This window comes from Terrapene carolina, unplaced genomic scaffold, assembly GCF_002925995.2.
Source record: "Terrapene carolina triunguis isolate 2854851 unplaced genomic scaffold, T_m_triunguis-2.0 Scaffold68, whole genome shotgun sequence".
In the NCBI taxonomy this organism is placed as follows: domain Eukaryota; kingdom Metazoa; phylum Chordata; order Testudines; family Emydidae; genus Terrapene; species Terrapene triunguis.
Window position 1 is genome coordinate 51941873 of NW_020664419.1, and position 20089 is coordinate 51961961.

A 20089-nucleotide genomic window follows, 5' to 3' on the forward strand; every position below is an offset into this window, starting at 1 on the left:
ACACAAAATGATGCAACAAGTGCAGTGGATCTGGCATATTTGGATTTCACTAAGCTATTTACTATAGTTCTATATAATAAATCTAGTGGAAATAACAAATAATAATAAATCATAGAAAAATATAACTCACAGAGGTGAATCTTAGTCCTCGTCTGCTGTGATCGTCATAGAGATAAAATCATAGTGCTAACATTTACCATGTTACTTCTGCAGAGATTTGTAACATTTTTACTGTTTTAAACCCTTCCCTGGTGCTTGCAGTCTCAAGATGGGCTTGTAATTTTTTTTAACCAGTTGCTGATTGGTATTGAGCAGTTTAAGCCTTGCAACTGTTGAGTGTTACATGATGAACTGTTCGTTGAATATTAAAACATGTCCTTATTTGTAGGCATATTACTAAAATGTTTATGAAATGCAATTTAGTTGTTACTGTTACAAACTTGGACAAATTACAAAGTAACCTGGAATATGTCTATTAGAAAACCTTATGTTCTAGCATTATTAATACAATGTACAATGCTGTGAATTTTAAAGCGTATTTTTCTGCAGTACACAAAATTACCATTAACTGATTTATGATATTAATCTTATTTTATGAGAGAAGTACCCATAATATGATCCATTCTTTATTTTGGACAGTTTCAAATTATGTAACATGGGTCAGTTTCTTTTCTATGGTTTCTTTTGTATTTCAGTAAATGAAATAAAGTAATTTCTCCTGGGCTTTATAATTAAATAAACTATGAGTCTCCGAAATAGAAAATTATCAGATGTTCAGTGCACACTGCTCTGTCTCTAGAATTATTACGTAATGGTACCCAGACGATTCTGCTTATTATTTTCTACTAGTAAACTTTATTATGTATGCAGTTCCACTGCAATTACCTGGGACATTTATTAACTCTCTGTGGAAAGATAAAAATGTCTATTAAGCCATGGCTCCCCAACATGCTTATGATACCTCCAGTGTAATACTTGTTTAAGTTCACATTAGTTCATGGAAGACTATGAGTAGTGTCTGAAAACTAACATTTCTGGCAGCTGTTCTGTGTGAAAAATCCCCCCACCTCTATTTACATAGAGTGGAGCTCATTTTTATATATTTAAAAAGGAACTATTTTTAATATCTGTGTATCAAATGAAAATGTTGGTACACTGAATGTAGAATAATATTTGAGTTCTCCTAGATGAGAAAGCAATGTTAAAGGATCAATAGGTAACTATAAAATATACTTTAAGAATAATCTTTGTGACGGGTTGGATCACAGAAACCCCCTTGGGAGCTGCCACCTGATGTACCAAGACTACCCCTGCTCCTGTTTTCCCTGCCAGCTCAGGACTCCAGCATCCTGTCTTGCTGAGCCAGACACTCCCATCTGCTCCAACACAGACCCAGGGTCTGAATCACTTGTCCCAAAGCTGCAAGTTTACCTGAAAACAGCTCACAGAAGTGTGCTTGTCTTTGGCACTCAGATGCCCAACTCCCAATGGGGTCTAAACCCAAATAAATCCATTTTACCCTGTATAAAGCTTATGCAGGGCAAACTCATAAATTGTTCGCCCTCTATAACACTGATAGAGAGATATGCACAGTTGTTTGCTCCCCCAGGTATTAATACATACTCTGAGTTAATTAATAAGGAAAAAAGTGATTTTATTAAATACAGAAAATAGGATTTAAGTGGTTCCAAGTAGTAACAGACAGAACAAAGTAAGTCACCAAGCAAAATAAAATAAAATGCGCAAATCTATGTCTAATCAAACTAAATACAGATAAGTTCCTCACCAGTTCCAGAATGCTCCCTTTTACAGGCTAATCTCCTTTTAGTCTGGGTCCAGCAATCACTCACACCCCCGTAGTTACTGTCGTTTGTTCCAGTTCCCTTCAAGTCAGCTGAAGACAAAATGGAGGAGTCTCCCAGGGGTTTAAATAGACTCTCTCTTGTGGGTGGAGACCCCCCTCCTCACTCCTATCCAAAGTCCAGCTCCAAGATGGAGTTTTGGAGTCACCTGGGCAAGTCACATGTCCCTGCATGACTCAGTCTTTACAGGCTGAAGCCATTGTCCACATGGTATCTTGCATGTCTCCAGGAAGACTTCTTATGTGGATTGGAGCATTCCAAGATGCATTGTTCCCCAAGTGTTTCCTGATCAGGTACTTAACCTGGCGAATTCCTTCCTAAAGAAGCTGATCAAATGCCTCACAAAGCTTACTTAGAAACCAAGCAAGCATACCGCCCATATTCTTAACCTCAAGTAGAAAATGATATATATGTACAAATAGGATGAATAGATATAGTAGACCATAACCTTTACGGAGATATATTACATGGCACAGGCAGCAGAAAACATATTCCAGTTATGTCATACATACATTTATAAGCCTCCCCCCCATAAAGCCTTATGGGGTACGCTGTCACAATCTTCTTTCAGTGTTTAAGAATTTTTTTAAATATAGTGTTATTTGGTAAACAACCCTGATCTTGCCTTCATTGAAATCAATGGCAAAATTCCCACGGACTTAAATAGAAGCAGAATCAAGCCTCAGGTTTGTATATAGCATATCCAGAGAGAAAAAGAGAGGTGGACTTTTGAGTTATTATTTTGACTGTAACCAGCATTATGTGAACTACTGTGGCTGTGTGTAGAGGCTAGTAGGTGTTCCTTTTGGATGCTGAATTAACTCTTTTCAAATGTGAATGCTGTATCACCCACTTCAGATATTCTTGCTCTATACTAGAGTTGGTGGAAAAATTTTCATCTAGCCAAAGAGGCTACATGAGGCCAAAGCACTAGATAGCTCAATTTAGGTACTGCTCTGAATTGGGGCTGTTTTTGAGATACTGGACCACAGGGGACCTTTCCTGAGCAACATGCTGTGCAAAAGGAGTGCACAGGAGGGGCACTCACTATTGCAGCATGGGGAAAGAAGACCTGGCCTTCCCTCTTCTCTGCCCCGTTTGGGATGGTTGTGCCCAGTGGGGACACACAGAGGGAGCAGACACTGAACGTCCCTGACTACAAACTGAGATTGGCCCTTGAAGGTCCATAGACAATCCGGCCTATAACTCTTATAGGCTCAAAGGAAATCCCTTCCCTTAAGGAATGTAATACTAGATTACAGGATCCAGGTGTATGGAAGTCACCCTATGTTTGGTGTTCATCAGCCCAGAAGATTCTAAACATTAGAAGAAGCTCTAGTGGTCACCAGGCATTCAGCATCTGGCCAGTCAGGGGGGATGATTTAGGGTTTACTAGAGTCACCAGGGTTGACATTAATACTCTATTTTATTCTATTTTATTTTCTTGGGCATTTTTTCTGCCTACATTTTCGATGCTTCTCAAAAAAAATCAAGTAATTGGTCATCAGGCATAAGGGTAAATTTAAAAAACTAAGATAATGAATTGCGTGGTATTTCATTAAACTAGGTTACATTAAATCCATGTGTTAATGAAATGAAACTGTTTTAAATTTGTCTACGAGTGCTAAATAGTTGTCAGGAATGGTGTTAAACAAAATCAGATTTGAATTTGAGCAGGTAATTGACTGCTACAGACAGGGCCGGTGCAACCACTAGGCGAACTAGGCAGTGGCCTAGGCCGGCTAGTGGTTGTGGGCGCCCAGGGCCGTCCTCAGGCATAGGCAGCTGGGTAGGGCATCTGAAAATTTGGGGCACCACTGGGTCTTAGTGTCCACCCTACTGGTTTTCCTATCCCTGTTCTGACCCTTCCTGCAGGCTCTGAGTCTTCCTGGGAAGGGGATCTAGTAGTTAAAAGAGAAACAGTCTCTAGCCTGCCAGATCTATTAGCACAACACTGAAACTGTTAAAGAGCCATTCAAGGGGTAATGAAGACATTTAACAGGCATTTGCCAACCCCCAGGTATCTACTGTCAGTTTCTGAATGTACTGACAAAAACAATTGTGCATGACTGTAATATTTACTCAGAACATGTCAGTCTACAGGACCTTAGTTTAAAATTTGCTTTAAAAATATTTCATTAGTGAGTTGGTGAAGATTATAAAATCACATCTCTAAAAAATCCTTGCATAGATTTTTAGATGCACAATCATCTTTAGCCTTAAATGCTTGGATCTTCAGACATATGATTCTTTAAATAAATTATTCAAAAGACCACCCTTATCTAAAATACACATTTTAATTACTATAGTAAAATAACTTACTTCCAAAGTCTTCCTGTCCTTTCTGTCCATTCATTTCTCCCTTCACCCCCTCCCCACTCCCACTCCCACTCCCAACCCCATTGAAGGAAGCAACAGCCTTTTGCTTCCAGATAGCTGGACAGAGTTTCCCTTTCTTTACTTCTGACTATTTGATGAACTAGTTTTAAGCAAAATCAGAATGATTACTTTATGAAGGCTTACGAGTACATTTAAAATATAAAATCAGCTTAGAAATACTGATTAAGAAAATGTAAAACAAAGAAGAGCTGCATTTTATGTATTCCATAATACATAATTACTACAAAGATTTTGCAAATAAATGTCTGACAAACCTCAGGGCATATCAAAAAACCTGTGACTGACATTTTTTATTTCCAAGTTTAGTGCTTTTAATTAGGTACCTTCTGCATGTCCATTCTGCGTGAGGGAGAGGGTACAGGGTTCTCTGCGGGGAACTGTGACTCTCCACCACCGTGAGGCGGGCCGGGCATCTTGTTGTTCTTTCTGCCTTGTCCCTCCGCCCCCACCCCCGCCGGGCTGCAAGCTCAGGCTGCCGTCGGGCATAGGGGCACCAGTTTAATAATACTGCATAGGGCTTGCGGGGGCGGTGAGCCCCAGCCATGGAAGAGCCGGCACGGTGCAGGGGGGCAGAAGCCCTGCAAAAGTGGTGGCGGTGCAGGGGGAGCAGCCGTGCCCCCCGCCCCTCCTGCCCAGGCTGTGGCCTGGTGCCCCCCCGGTGGGCCCCTGCAGACTGCAGCAGATGCATGCGGGCAGAGTCCCCCGTGTGCCTCCCAGTTCCCCCCTCACCATGCTTGGGCTCTGTGGCTCCTGGGCATGTGAGCCACTGCCAGGGCGTGGGGCCCTGAGACTGCTCCGGGAAGGGGAGGGGAGGTGGCGGCTCACACTCCCGGGAGCCGGGGGGGTGCACGGGGGCCTCTGCCCACATGCATCTGCTGCAGGAGTCCCCAGAAGGCAGTTCCTCTCTGCCGAACTGCTGCAGCGGCCCAAGCCCGGCAAAGCCAGTGAGTGGACTAGGGGCGAGGGCCACCAGGGTGGGGTGGGGAGGGCTCGCGGGGGGGCTGTGCACCCTCCAGGGGAGTTCAGGGGGCGGAGAGGGGGGGACCTGGTCTAGGGCTGGCCCCTGGGGTCTATAAAGGCTCATTGGGATTTGCCCCTCAATGAACCGATGTTACGGGGGGGGGCAGGGGAGGGCAAGGTGGAAGTTTCGCCTAGGGCGCAAAATATCCTTGCACCGGCCCTGGCTACAGAGCTATTGATGCTTAGGTATCAAAATGAATGTGTGTTACCTTTCCTTGCAACTGCATATCTCACTTTTGAAGCTGTCACAGAATGCTCGGGACCTGACTGTTTCTCCCTGGACAGAGCAATATATTTTCATGTGAATGTTTTTTGCTTATGCAAAAAAATTAGATTGACAGGACTAGGGTCTGAAACCATTTGTTTATAGATGGACAAGTAGAGAGTGGGCATTGGCTATTCAGCTTCCCATGCTGTAGGCCTCAACCAAGTTGTAGAAAGACCATTTCTAGGGGAGAGAGGTTAGTTCAGCCTCCATGCCCATTCAGTCCTTGCTCTCTGCTAAAAGTGCCAACCAGAGGGTTGGTACCAACTGTCCCAATAGTTTTTAAGATATGGTAATCTTTCCTCTGGTAAATGTACTCAGGCTAGAGTCTCTAGATAGCCCACTGAACAGCCATCAGATGGCAAAATGTTTTGGTCTGTAACAGACCTGGGCTACCCAAGAGAAGTGTTCTGTTACCATTACTCTCAACCATTCAACCCCACTGCAGTATATATAGTACATATTTTGGAAGATGGAAATCCTGCCTCAAAAAAGTGATTTGGTAAGAATGACAACCATGTAATTTACACATTTTGTTTTGCATTTTCACAGTTTATCATGCTGAATTTCAAAACATCCAACTACATTCCTCTGTGCAGGGTCTGTCACTGACTGTAGACAGACACTTTGAAACTGTTTGTTTGAAACTAAATATTTATGCTATTTTATAACAGATAGGAAGATATTTAAACAATATAATCATTCTAAAATATGTTTAGTCCTTCAGTAAATTTAGAAGGAAGCAATAATTAATGTTGCTTTAAAGTTAGAACTATGTTGTCAGCTGGTTAGTCTCTGATCAGGTGCTTGAACTAAAGCATCTGAAAACAACAAAAAATGTTGTTAATAATCTAGTCACTGTGATTTTTTTTCAAACATAAATTTAGGGCTTGTGAAAGGTGCTGGATTGTTGGAGCTGTTGCAGCAGTGCAAACGTTTACACGAACCCCTGCAAACTCATTTACCTTTGCCCTGGAAAGACCACCTTGTTGGTGAAAGGGCAATACATTTTCTGTGACCAGTCTTCGTTGAGACTATTATGGATGCCAATCGTGAGGTTTATTTTTGTGATGTGGAAACCTGGTTTCTAGGAACTTGACTGTGGCCACCAACTCTTATCATGAGGTGACTTCTGATTATCCTTTTTAACATCGAATTCATAGTAAAATTCATGGTAGTTATGATATATTTTGTTTTAAAATGGAGTTTGTTAGCAGTGTGAAAGCTAGCTGAGATCCTTTGTGTTTACTCAGTCAATCACTTACATTTATATCAGCACCTCTCAAAGAAATCATCCCACAGTGCTTTGAAAAACAGTTACGAGGACACAAAATTAAGTAGGAATGACTAGAAATGTGATTTAAACAATGCAACAGATCTAATTCAGCATAGCAAAGAATTTTAAAGGTAATGGGCATAACAATGAACAATGAATTGGTCTTGAGATTTGGACTATACCCAGCATATCATAAGGGATTCAATGTACACTAAAGAATATGAGGAAATAATTGCCTAACCTGGAAGCTTTATACTATAAACAGACAAAAACAAATACAAATTTTAAGATAAAGCCAATGATGTTTAAAAAACAATGGGGAAATGTTGGAAATTGGATATAACTGGAATTGCTGAGTACTGCAAAAGTGTCAATTAATAGCTGAAAGTAGCTGGGAGACCAGGTAACAGAAGCATTTCATTATTTAATTTGAAGACTAAAAGCAAGAAGCAAAATGTCAGTGTTGTACAAAGACAGCATAGACTCTAGCTGACATATACTCCTCAGATGGCAATATCAAGTCTCAGCGATTGGCTTGATCCTTCTTCCATTGAAAGCAAGGGCCAAAATCCCATTAACAACAATAGGAGGAGAAATAGGATGAAGATAACTGATATTGTGATGACTCTGCTGAGCAGCAAATTCATTGCCTTTTTTCCTCTCCTTAAGGAGTGACTGGGAATCATAGGTCAGCAGGAAGGAAGCTCATTTGGGAGGAATCCAGCAAAAGCAGGCAGTGTGGGGGCTGGGACAGGGAGACTGGGTGACTAATGGGAGGGTAGCAAGCCGTGGCTGGCAGGGTTCCAGCAACATCAGGATACAGGGTGAGCAGCCTATAAACAAGAGCCATGCGGGAGCCATTATAACTGGATGGCATAGCAGGAGCCAGTAAACAGAGCTGGAAACGGGAAAGTTTGAGTGGAGATCCATAAGAGAAGAAGGGAGGCAAGCCCCTGTTCCTTAGGGGCAGTGAGTGAATTCTTGAGAGAGTTTGCTTGCTGCTTGTGTTGTTTGTTTTTAGTTTGTAGGAGCTGGTAGGGGACAGTGTGCTGTTAGATAAGTAGAGGCTTTGATCACAGAAGAGCCCTGATTAGGGGGGTGGGGCTTCCCTGATTAGGGGGCCTATGGAGGCAGCCAAGCAGCCAGCCAGAAGCACAGGAGCAAGCAAACTTCTGGGCACAGGGGAATTTGAATGGAGTTTGGAAGGGAAGTTTGGGGGAAGGAGTGTGTGCTGTTCCATTTTTGTTTTGCGTGTGGTTTTTTCTTCTTTTTTCTCCTTGACAGGAGCTTAGGAGGGAAGGCTGTGACAGCCACAGAGGCAGTGGTGGTAATGACTCCAGGAATAGAAGAGACAATGAAGAAGACTGGATGTGGAAGATGTGGCATGTACTTTATCCTGGAGCAGGTACCAGGGTAAGTGCTTCATTTGTATGAAGTGCTGCCTGCTAGAGCTGATGGAAGAGAAGATCTGAGGTTTAGAGATGCAGGTAGAAACTATGGTTGAGTTTTGAAGGGGATTTGAGCAGATGATGGAGGGAAGAAGAGAGCAGACTGAAGGGGAAATTTAAGATTCACAGATGCAAGCTGGACTGGAGAATTGTGAGGGTCAGCTGATGAGCTTGTGACTATGTGAACCAGGCAGAGGGAAAAACCGGCTAGTAAAGGAGAAATAGAGCTCAGGAACAGGTTTGCTGAGTTGGAGAATGAAGAAGGGGTGCAGCAGGCACTAACAGAAGGTGGGAGAGCAAGGAAGAAAAGAAGAGCGGCTAGTCCTACAAAAAGAGGAGAAGAGTCAATGGGTATAGCCAGAGTTTGAAGCCACAGGATGACAGAGGGTGACTTGCAGAAGTTTGCAAGTGAGAACAAAAGCCAAGAGGACTTGCAGCCAGAAAGAACAGAAGGGGGAAGGCTGGAGAATCACACCAACACCAGGAAGAGGCATGTCTACGTGACTGGGGACTCCCTACTGAGAACGGACAGGCCTGTCACCAGAGATGATCCCAAGAACAGAAGATGTGTTCTGTCTGCCAGGAGCTAAGATATAGCATGTGGACCTGAGGCTGAAGAGGATTCTAATGGGAGCAGGAAAGAATCCACTGATTATCCTTCAGTGAGAATCAATGATACTGGGAATCATGAGTCAGTGGGAATGAATGAATGATACTGCTAGATTCTCATTGGAACGCATCAAGGGAGACTATGCCAGGCTGGGGAAGCCACTTAAGGAAATGGAGGATCAGGTGATCTTCAATGGGATTCAACTGTTCCTGGAGAAGGACAGCGAAGGCGAAACAAGATGATAATGAACAACAGATGGCTCAGGCAGTGGTGCTACAAGGAGAGAATTGGGATGTTTGACCAGTGGGAGGCATTCACGGAAAGAGGACTGCTCTTATGGGATGGATTCCACCTGAATAGGGAGGGAAATAGACTTCTGGGGATGGAGGTTGGCACAACTGAATAAAAGAGCTTTAAACTAGGAATTCATGGGAGACAGTTGAGAGGTGCCCATGTAATCTCCACGCCTGATTCTAACATTGAGCAGGATGAAAATCAAGTAAGAGAGGATACAGCAATGGAGAAAGAAGCAACAAGGAGTGGAAGATGGGAAGGATCAGCAAGGAAAGCTACCTCTTGGAGGTCAGATAGTATAGCCAAAAGCCAAGCAGAGTTGGACCTTGCAAAGCACATCAAAACCAATAGTAAAAGCCATATAAAGAAAAAGAAAACAAGGAAAGAAGAAATGGGTCTGAGGATGGGGTGGAGATTAAAGATAATCTACGCATGGCCCAATACTTAAACAAATACTTTGCCTCAGTTTTTATAAGGGTAACGAGGAACTCTGGGGTAGTGGCAGCATGGCCAATGGAAATGAAGATATGAAAGCAGAAATTACCATATCCAAGGTGGAAGTCAAAATCAAACATCTTAATGGGGCCAAATTGGGGGGCCCAGATAACCTCCATCCAAGAATATTAAAGGAACTGGCACATGAAATTGCAAGCCAATAGCAAGGATTTTTAATGAATCCATAAACTCAGAGGTTGCACCCTATGACTGAAAATTGCTAATATAGTACCTATTTTTTAGAAAAGAAAGTGTTCCAGGAAATTTCAGGCCCATTAGTTTGACCTCAATTGTACGCAAGGTCTTGGAACAAATTTTGAAAGAGAAAGTAGTTAAGGACATAGAGGTAAACGGTAATTGGGATAAAATACTACCTGGTTTTACAAGTGGTAGATCATGCCAGACCAACTTGATTTATTTCTTTGAGAAGATGATTTCTTAGGCCTGGTCCACACTAACCCCCCCCCAATTCGAACTAAGGTACGCAAATTCAGCTACGTTAATAACGTAGCTGAATTCGACATACCTTAGTTCGAAGTTACCGCGGTTCAGACGCGGTCCACACGCGGCAGGCAGGCTCCCCGTCGACTCCGCGGTACTCCTCTCGCTGAGCTGGAGTACCGCAGTTGACGGCGAGCACTTCCTGGTTCGACTTATCGCGTCCAGACCAGACTCGATAAGTCGAACCCGGAACTTCGAACTAGCGGCTGGGTGTAGACCAGCCCTTAGAGAAAGGAAATGCAGTAGATCTAATCTACATGGATTTAAGTAAGGCATTTGATACAGTTTCACATGGGAAATTCTTAGTTAAATTGGAGAAGATGTGGGTTAATATGAGAATTGAAAGGTGGATAAGGAGTTCAAGGGGAAACTACAGTGGATCAAACTGAAAGGTGAACTATCAGGCTGGTTACTAGTGAAGTTCCTCAGGGATCCGTCTTGGGACCAATATTGTTTAACATTTTAATTCATGACTTTGGCACAAAAAGTGTGCTAATAAAATTTGCAAATGACACAAAATTGGGAGGTATTGCCAATATGGAAGAGGACCAGATTATCATACAAAAAGATCTGGAGGATCTCTAAAACTGTTGTAATAAAAATAGGATGAAATTGAATATTGTGAAGTGCAAGGTCATGCACTGAGGGGCAAACAACAAGAATTTTTGCTATTAGCTGGGGACATACCAGTTAGAAGAAGTAGAGGTGGAGAAAGGCCTGTCTGTATTGGTTGATCACAGGATGATGGAGTCGCCAATGTGATGAGGCTGTGAAAAAGGCTAATGTAATCCTAGGATGTATCAGGTGAGGTATTTCCAGTAGAGACAGGGAAGTGTTATTGCCATTATACAAGGCATTGGTGAGACCTCATCTGGAATACTGTGTGCAATGCTGGTCTCCCATGTTTAAGAAAGATGAATTCAAACTGGAACAGGTACAGAGAAGGACTAGTAGGATGATCAGTGGAATGAAAAACCTACCTTACGAGAGGAGACTCAAGGAGTTTGGCTTGTTTAGCCTAACCAAACCAAGGCTGAGGGTATAGCCAGGGACGGCTCCAGGCACCAGCGCACCAAGCGAGTGCCTGGGGTGGCAAGCCTTGGGCGGCGGCCTGCCGGTCGCTGTGAGGGCGGCAGTCAGGGAGCCTTTGGCGGCATGCCTGCGGGAGGTCTACTGGTCCTGCGGTTTTGGCGGCAATTTGGCGGAGGGTACGGCAAAGCCGCAGGACCGGCAGATCTCCCGCAGAAATGCCGCCGAATCCGCGTAACTGCGGACCGCCCGCAGGCATGCCACTGAAGGCTGCCTGACTGCCGTGCTTGGGGCAGCAAAAAACATAGAGCCGCCCCTGGGTATAGCTACCGTTTCTTTCTGCCAGCCCTAGTAAATCTCTTCCTTCTAGTTAGGCATCTGAGTGCTTAATGTGACACCAGCAGATGCTACAGCCTAGAGGGCCTAGGAGTTGAAGTACTGACAGTGCCTGCCTTGGTAGTAGATTCATTACAATATGATTTTTTTATTGTACAAAAATTGTAAAATTGCACATAAAATTGTACCTTAGAGATGGGAACTAATATACCATATGGCCATCAAAGAGAAATATAAGAGAAGGGAGCCTCCATCAGATGTCAGATTAAATCAAAATAAATTGTTTTTTCAGCCCTGAGGTGTTTTTTTAAAAGCAGATTTGTGTGACTGAATCCTGGAAATATCAGTCAGTTAGATCAGTGGTTCTCAACCAGGGGTAAGTATAGCCCGGGCAGGGGGGAGGTGTGGTATGCGTGGTCTTCCGGGGGTTACATCAACTCATCTAGATATTTGCCTAGTTTTACAACAGGTGACATAAAAAGCACTAGCAAAGTCAGTGCAAATTAAAATTTCATACAGACAATGACTTGTTTACACTGTTCTATAGCCTGACATGTAAGTATAATATTTATATTTTAATTGATTTATTTTATAATTATATGGTAAAATGAGAAAGTAAGTAATTTTCCAGTAAAAGTGTGCTGGGACACTTTTGTATTTTTCTGTCTGATTTTGTAAGCAAGTCGTTTTTAAGTGAGGTGAAACTTGGGGGTATGCAAGACAAATCAGACTCCTGAAAGGGGAACAGTAGTCTGGAAAGGTTGAGAGCAACTGGATTAGCTCTTCAGAAGGACTGATTTTCACAATGAAAGATTTGACAGAGAAATATATGTCACTTATATACATATTAAGTTATAACTGAATCTCTGCTAAGAACTATTGACCCACAGAAAAGAATGTAATGCAGATATTAAAATGACAAAGTCAAGCATGTGGCCTTAAGGAATTTGCACAAAATAGGTAAACTAATCAGATGAGCAGCTTGCTGGTACTATGACAAAGGACACCTACTGAGAAATAAGAGCTAAACTGGCCTAGGGAAACAAAGTGCAAAGTCAGCTCCAGAGGAAACATTGAATTGATTGGGGGAGGAGGGGATCCTGGTAATACCAAATTTGAATCTGGTCCTATATTCCTTCAAAACGCCACGCTCTCAAATGATGATCTATAATATCTAGGCCTATTAGATAGAATAAAGATAATAGCCTCCTTTTTCATGGTCATTACCAATCTATGAGTCCCTCGAAGAGTACTCTTAGTGCAAGGCAGTAATCAAAACTTAGACTGAAACGTCGAAGTCAGACTAGATGCTTGGGTGGTCCCTTCTGGCCTTAAACTCTATGATTGTGGGGCATGTGCTTGCATTTGGATCCTATTATTTCAACTGATTGGAGAGGATGTGAAACACTGAAATAGGCCTTTTACAAATTCTATAAGAAAGAGGGCAGACCACTGAGTTTTGTTTTTTGGATTTTGTCAGATTTGGAACTGCTTGTGGTGGAGTATACAAACCCTACACTAGACAACAAAGGGTTAAGGAGCTGCTCTGGGCTCAGCCAGCTCCACCCCACCATATGTGCAAGGCATCCACAGGCGGGAGCAGGAGTTAAAAGAGGAGCAGAACAGCTCATTTATGAGCAGACCAGGGAAGAGAACATATCTTCAGCCCCTGAGGAAAGGAGCTTCCCAAACCATTGCCTGAAGGCCCCTCCCTGACGAGAGGGAGGGGCAGATCCTCATACTCCCTGAAACTGTGTCTTTTCTGCCCTTCCCCCCCCCCCAGTTACTCACTCAGTTTGTTTGTGTTTAATCCCCTCCCTTTTTGTTTATGGGCTACTTCGAAAAGGGAGAGACTTGGAAGTGACCTGGCTGGAGGGCCAAGTCCCAGGAAGAGGCGAAATAGTCACTGACATCAAATCCCAGTGGAGAGAGAGCTGCCATGTCATGCCTGGCCATGAGGAGGTGCCAGTGCTGAGCTGATGCTTTCACAATGCTACATCTGTTTTCTCATAAGGAGAAATGTAAGATGTGCTATAAACATTTACATGTTAGCAAAGGAAAACCAAACAGGGGCTAAAACTCTAATAAATCTAAAACATCTACACCTCCATGTGGACCAGGGGGCCAGTTCAAAACAGCAGCTGAAGAAGTCTTTTCCCTGAAGTTCTCCATGGTTGAGGGATGGGTTGTTTCTCAGGCCCTGATCCAGCAAAGCATTTAAGCACATGCTTAATTTTAAGCATGAGTAATCTAAGGCCTTGTGGACATGAGATTCCAGCCACTGGTGCAGTTGCCCCTGTGCAAGCCCTTAGTATAGACTGGCAAAAATACCACTGGCACCACTGCTTTAAATTGTCCTCTCACTGCTTTAAATTGAGATAAGCTGCACTAATGCAAATTTGCAGCTTCAGCTGGTTTGTCTGTCTAGAGATGGTTCTGCCCCAGTGCTCCTACACTGGTGATGGGTCACCAGTGGCTGAAGTCTGGGCAATTCTCCCCTGCCAACATCATCTCATTGCCTTCAGTGGGATTACTTGCAAGCTTAACTTTAACGGGGCCTCTCTTAGCATGTTACACTTACCTGAAATGTTCCTTCTGCCACCCAGACACCATGTCATTCATTTCTTTCATCTTCTCTTCAAACCTTTTCTTTCTGCCTTTGCCTACAGTCAACACAACCCCACTCATCTTCCCTTCCCTCCTTACTGCAGCTCTCGGGTCACTTCTCCCTATATCAAGGAATAAATATTCGAATCTTTACCCATTTTTAAATTTCAGCTCTTTCCTTTCGCTCAAGTCCACTATTGTGTCATTTTTGTTTTCCTACACCGCCTGTAGGAGTGTCATTGCACCCTGCTCTCTAAATTGTTCTCATTATTTTACGTCTTGCTGTTAAGTGTTTTGTGATAATTGGGGTGTGTGGGCTGTTTCTTGGAGCTAAACCCTGAAAGTAAAAAAGGGCTTCTAAAGAGAAGGAATCATATCCTAAGTCAATCATACACTATTGTGATTACTGATTAGAAGGCATTTGTAAAACAATTATTTTTGCAAATGTGACCTTTTAAAGTTTTATTCATATGCTTGTCTGTTGTCTACTTGAGATCAGTGATTCTTTCAGTAGAAGGGGGAAGTATCACTTCTGTTTTAGTGTCTGGGTAAGGTCTGATTCTGATCGCTGCAAATTCGATTGACTTCTGTGAGAACTGTGGGTTCTCAGCACCTTTCAGGTTTAGGCCATTGTGTTAATTTCCATATGCCTTTATAGATAAGTATAGTATCTAGAAGAGATGAGTAGGTGTATGTTTAAAGAAAAGTACATATGATGTGAGTAGTTCTGAACAAAGTATCTAGAGGATTATTTATCTTCAACTTTGTGCATAGCAAGGAATAGAGACAAATGGACAAGGATCTCTCTCTCTCTCTCTCTCTCTCTCTCTCTCTCACACACACACACATACACACACACACACACACACACACACTGCATTGTTTTGAAAATTCTGTCCTTCAACTGGTTTCACACATCTGCAGAGTAATAGCATATTTCTGAAGTCGTTTATGAAATGAACAACTTCACAAAACATGGTGTAATGAGTCTTACGAGTAAAATTGCAACTAATGGAACTACTAGCAAAGAAAAATATATCTCCTTTTTAACAAAAATTTGTTATTAAATAGCACATGACACCTTGGGTATCTAGATTACTTAATGTCAGTTTAGGTGGTGGTTAGATGGTTTGAAATAATTACTTGAAAATGTATAGAAGGCTGATCTTGCTCTCAGTGAAATCGGCAAAACTTTCAATGAGCTAAACTGGAGAAAGAGATTGGACCCTAATTTATGCTTATCATGTAGTGGCATTAGTGACATGCAGAAAACATTGTTGCGCTTTCTATTAAAATGAACAATAATAAATCAGACCAGGAAAATCTTCTTATGTTTCCAGGGCCGGCTCCAGGCACCAGCGCAGGAAGCAGGTGCTTGGGGCGGCTCATGGAAGGGGGCGGCACGTCCGGGTCTTCGGCGGCAATTCGGCGGCGGGTCCCTCAGTCCCTCTTGGAGGGAAGGACTGGCTGCCGAATTGCCGCCGAAGAATGAAGCAGCGCGGTAGAGCTGCCGTTGAAATGTCGCCGATCGCGGCTTTATCTTTTTTTTTTTTCTTCGCTGCTTGGGGTGGCAAAGAAGCTGGAGCCGACCCTGTATGTTTCATTATTTTAACTTGCTAATTTTCAAGGGGAAAAAATGGGCACCTTTTTAGATAACCATTTTTCTGTTTAAACAGAGTAAACACTTAGGCTGTAAGATCTTTGAGGCAAGGACCACCTTTTCCTGTTGCATGTACAGACACTACCATCCTGGCGCCCTAGTCATTGACTGGGGCTTCAGGGTGCTACCACAATGAAAATTATAAAAAGTTTCTCTTAGAATCTGCCTGGATCTGATTCAAGACTGGATGAATCATTTATAGATATTCAGAGGAATAAATCTGAACTCTAGTGATCACTCTCCCATGTCCGCAGTCTCCACTAATTTGTTTAACTGCTGCTAAAAATAGCAGTGATCTGCCACTTACAGCAAGATGTGTAGAAAGATTTTAATTGCATGACAATGTAAACACAGTTGTTTAAAGAATGAACACAATATGATGATTACTTAACGTATAGTCCTCAATCAAGCCCAGGATCCTACTGTGCTAGGTGCTGTCCAAACATGTGAAGAGCTTATGATTGAAGAAGCTAAGTGACGTATGAAACACAGGGGAAGAATGATAAAGATTGAGATATAATATGGCAAACTCCTCTGGCTTCAAATGACTGGACTCAGTGCCTAAGAGACCACTAGTTGCTAGAGAACTTCATGGCCTTTTTTTAAAAGGAAGAGGCCTCATTTCTTGAAGAACCTTCAGAGAATTCTGGGTTCTACAAGAAAACTCTTCCAGACTCCAGAAACTAACTCCAAGAAATGTTTTGAAGATGCCTCAGCCATCTCTCTGGTGGTGAGACTGAATGGAATAAACCTTGTCAGAGGGCTTTTGTTAAGTAATTAACTCTCTTTCATAACAGCTGTGCTTTGAAGGATGAGCAGATGACTAACTGAATGGAGTCAGAGGTTTGGGGGTCATGTCCCCCAGATCCATGTGCAGAAGAAACCTTCAGTACATGCAAGGAGGCTCTGCCATTTCCTTAACGCCTTCTTTCCCAGGGCCACAATGCCACCTACCTCCACAATGGGTGGGAAGACTTGATGGAGCTGGTCTGGTGGTGATTGAAACAGCCCCAGTTGAACAGGGGAGAATACATGCTGGAAGATGCAGAGTCTCTAGCCCCTCATTGGCTAGCTAGGGAAGGAAGGTAGCTAATTGGTCCCTTGCCCTTCCCTTTCATTAATTTAAACTCTAGCCTAGGCCATGTAGAGCCTCATTTTGTGCTGTTCCAGTAGCCCCACCCCGTCCTGGTAGCCTCAGAGCTGTGTTTTGCAGATGCTGCAAGTCTGACATTGCCTGTTTTGGGGATTAGGGAGGAATACTTGTTTTACCATAGGGGCCAAATTGGCAGAGAGCTGGGAAGTTTTTTGCCTTCCTTGCCACATCCTGGAGTTGAAGTTAAGTTAAACAGGATTTAATAATTAGTGATAGTGCTTGGTAAGGATATTAGTTTGTTGCAATTTTCAGCCAGTTTCCAGTGTGATTAAAAGGAACGGTTCCTAGAAGTAAAAGACCTGAGATTTTACTGATAGACCTTGTGTACCTGGAATAGGGGAAGACTTGGTGACCTTTGCAAGGCTAAGGTTCCTCCTCTTAATATCTCTCATGGGGGTGGGTGGAAAGATTCATACCAAGCTGAGGCCTAGGATACGCTGAAGAGAAGCTTCCCTGAGTTATGGGTTATATGGTAGAAGCCATGTAACCCCTGCACTGGAACCACTTAAATGCCTGATAGGTGAGACTATGGGTGACAGGGCTGGTAGAGTCCCTCCCCTGTCTTAAGTTTGATAAAGTTGAGGCCTCCTGCCTAAAATCCATCTCTGTTTGTCCTCCTTTGCTGCCCTGTCTACACCAAAGGGGTCCATCCGCTGTGCTGGGATACTGTGTGGAGTGAGGGGACTGGAAGTGGGTGTAGTGCAAGAGTGGATGGGCTGGCACATATTGGCCCCATTGCCCCTTGCATTACCCCTAATGGGCTGATCCAAATTAGTAAGAGTTTCTGAAGGGCACTATAGAAGTTACTCAAATTGTCAGTTATATTAGATCAACTGGGTCTGAGTAGGGTGGCAGATTTTTCCCCTTAGGTTTTGCCAGTGTTTGCCTAAACTAAAATCAAATCTGCCCCTACCTAGTAGTAAAACTCAGACTGATTTGCTTTGCAGTAATACTTAATATTTTGGCCTGCCAATCTTTGATCCTTTACACTATTTTTGGTAACTTAAAACAAAAAAATGCATGGCATTTCTTGTTTTCTTCACCATTTCCTGCCATCCATTCCACTCTGTTGTACATGTGGGAATTTTAAATAAAGAGAATTTAAAAATCTCCAAGTTTGCAGAATGCCTAGCACAGCAAGGTCTTGATCCTGTTTGGGACTGCTACCCATTATTGTAATATGAACAATAATTTTAGCAAAACATGGTTCCTGAACCATAGCTTCAGCTTTTTGATGGTTTGGATGTCTGGAGCTTGAAGCTTCAATCCTTTTTGCAGCTGATTCCAAATGAATATATGGATTTATAATCTTTTAAAGTAAACCATTTTTTATTATTGCTGCCTGAAAATACATCTGTTATATTCAAGCTCAGAGATTCAGCCAGTGGTGAACAATACAGTTCTTTCAGTAATGCGTTGTTACTATTGTACAAGAGGCATATTCTGAAGATATAAGCTGTGGCTGTGTTACCATGGCAGTAATCATTCGACCAATGCTGCTTTTTTGAAAGCTTTCTAATCTTTTTTTCCTCTAACCCATTAATAACTAAACAAGTATGAATCTTTTCAAAATGTCCAATTTTAAAATTATCATATTGGCTTTTTTCTTTCCAACCACAAACTAAAATAAAACCTAATAGCATTTTTGTCTTGTATAGAACTGAACCTGACCATGTGATTCTAGTCCTACAAGAACCAGACCTTGTGATTCTTCAAAGTGGCCTCTGGTCAACAATAGGAAAGAAAGGGATGAGAGGGAAAGTAACCTACTGTAGAGATACAAATAAAAATAATACAAAAGATTTTTCTTTTGAGGTACAACATGTACTGAAGAATAGATCTTGCCATGGGAACACTTGTTTAAATCACAGCAGTTCCCACCTTTCCCAGTTGGGTGTTGGCCTGTCAGTGGTGTTCTCTTAATTGCAAATGCAAAAGTTGTTTTACGTACAATGAATGATTGAGATGATGTTGATGCTGTAGTCGCTTTTCACTTTGCCAGGCTTTTAAAGCATATTTTCAACTAGATCGTACGTTATTGGACAGTGTGCTTACCTGGGGAAAATGTGCCCCAGAATAATTTATGGTGGGCCCTGGTCTCACAAAATACAAGGAACATGTTGTCCTCCTTTGAGGAATGTGACCTTTTCACTGACATACAATTGTAATAAGGCTGAACATGACTTACTTCAGTGGCTGTGTGATTGGATCCCTGGCTTTCAGTTCTGCAATGGCTTTGCACTTGCTTTTGGGTGTATGGATTATTGATAAAACAATAAGGACCCAGTTCTGTCACACTCACTCATGCTGATTAGTATCTTACTCCACACTAAGGGCCTGATCAGCACCAATTGAAGCCAATGGGAGTTTTTCTGTTGACTTCAGTGACTGCTGAATCAGGTCTATAGTTCCATTGATTTTAAATGTGTTAGATTCTAGCTAACCCTTTCCATGTGGTGGGAGAGAAAAAGGGGGCTCCCTCTGACTTGTAGAGCCGGTAGAAAGAATACAGGCCCTACACTCAGTCAGTGGGGCTGCCCACAGGCAGAGAGGTCCACCTGCGCAGATCTAATTGCAGGATTAGGGCCTAAATAGGAATGGACAATCTAAAGCTAAGTTGACTCAGCTGTATATTTCAAATACTTCCAGCACTCTTCCACCACTAAAGTGGTGTAAAGTGGTAGAACACCATAAATAAGAGCGAGTAATTATAAGGCTAATTGCCTGCTGTCAGCTTACCACAATAGTGTTGAAGGGCAAAAATAGACTGACCACTGCCATAAATTTGAAAAGCACACTTGTACTTTATTGTGAGTGCTGCAAATTACCCAGATCTTAGCTCGTGTTGCCAGAAAGAAAAGTACATTGTTTCCTGACGCATTTATTATTCAATCAGGCTCACTTATTTACACTTTGTTATAACACAAGAGCAAGGGGACTGCTGCTTATTTAAATTAAAAAATGATTAAAGAGGAAATAATATGTGTTATATATTTCGTCTTCATTATAGACAGAGCTGGTAACACTGCCTATTAAGGTTGCCTGACACTTCCCATTATAGGACCCTGTTTTCAGTTTTTTATAACTTTGCTGAAGTTTAAAACTTGGGGGTGAAATTTTCTAAGTCAGGTTC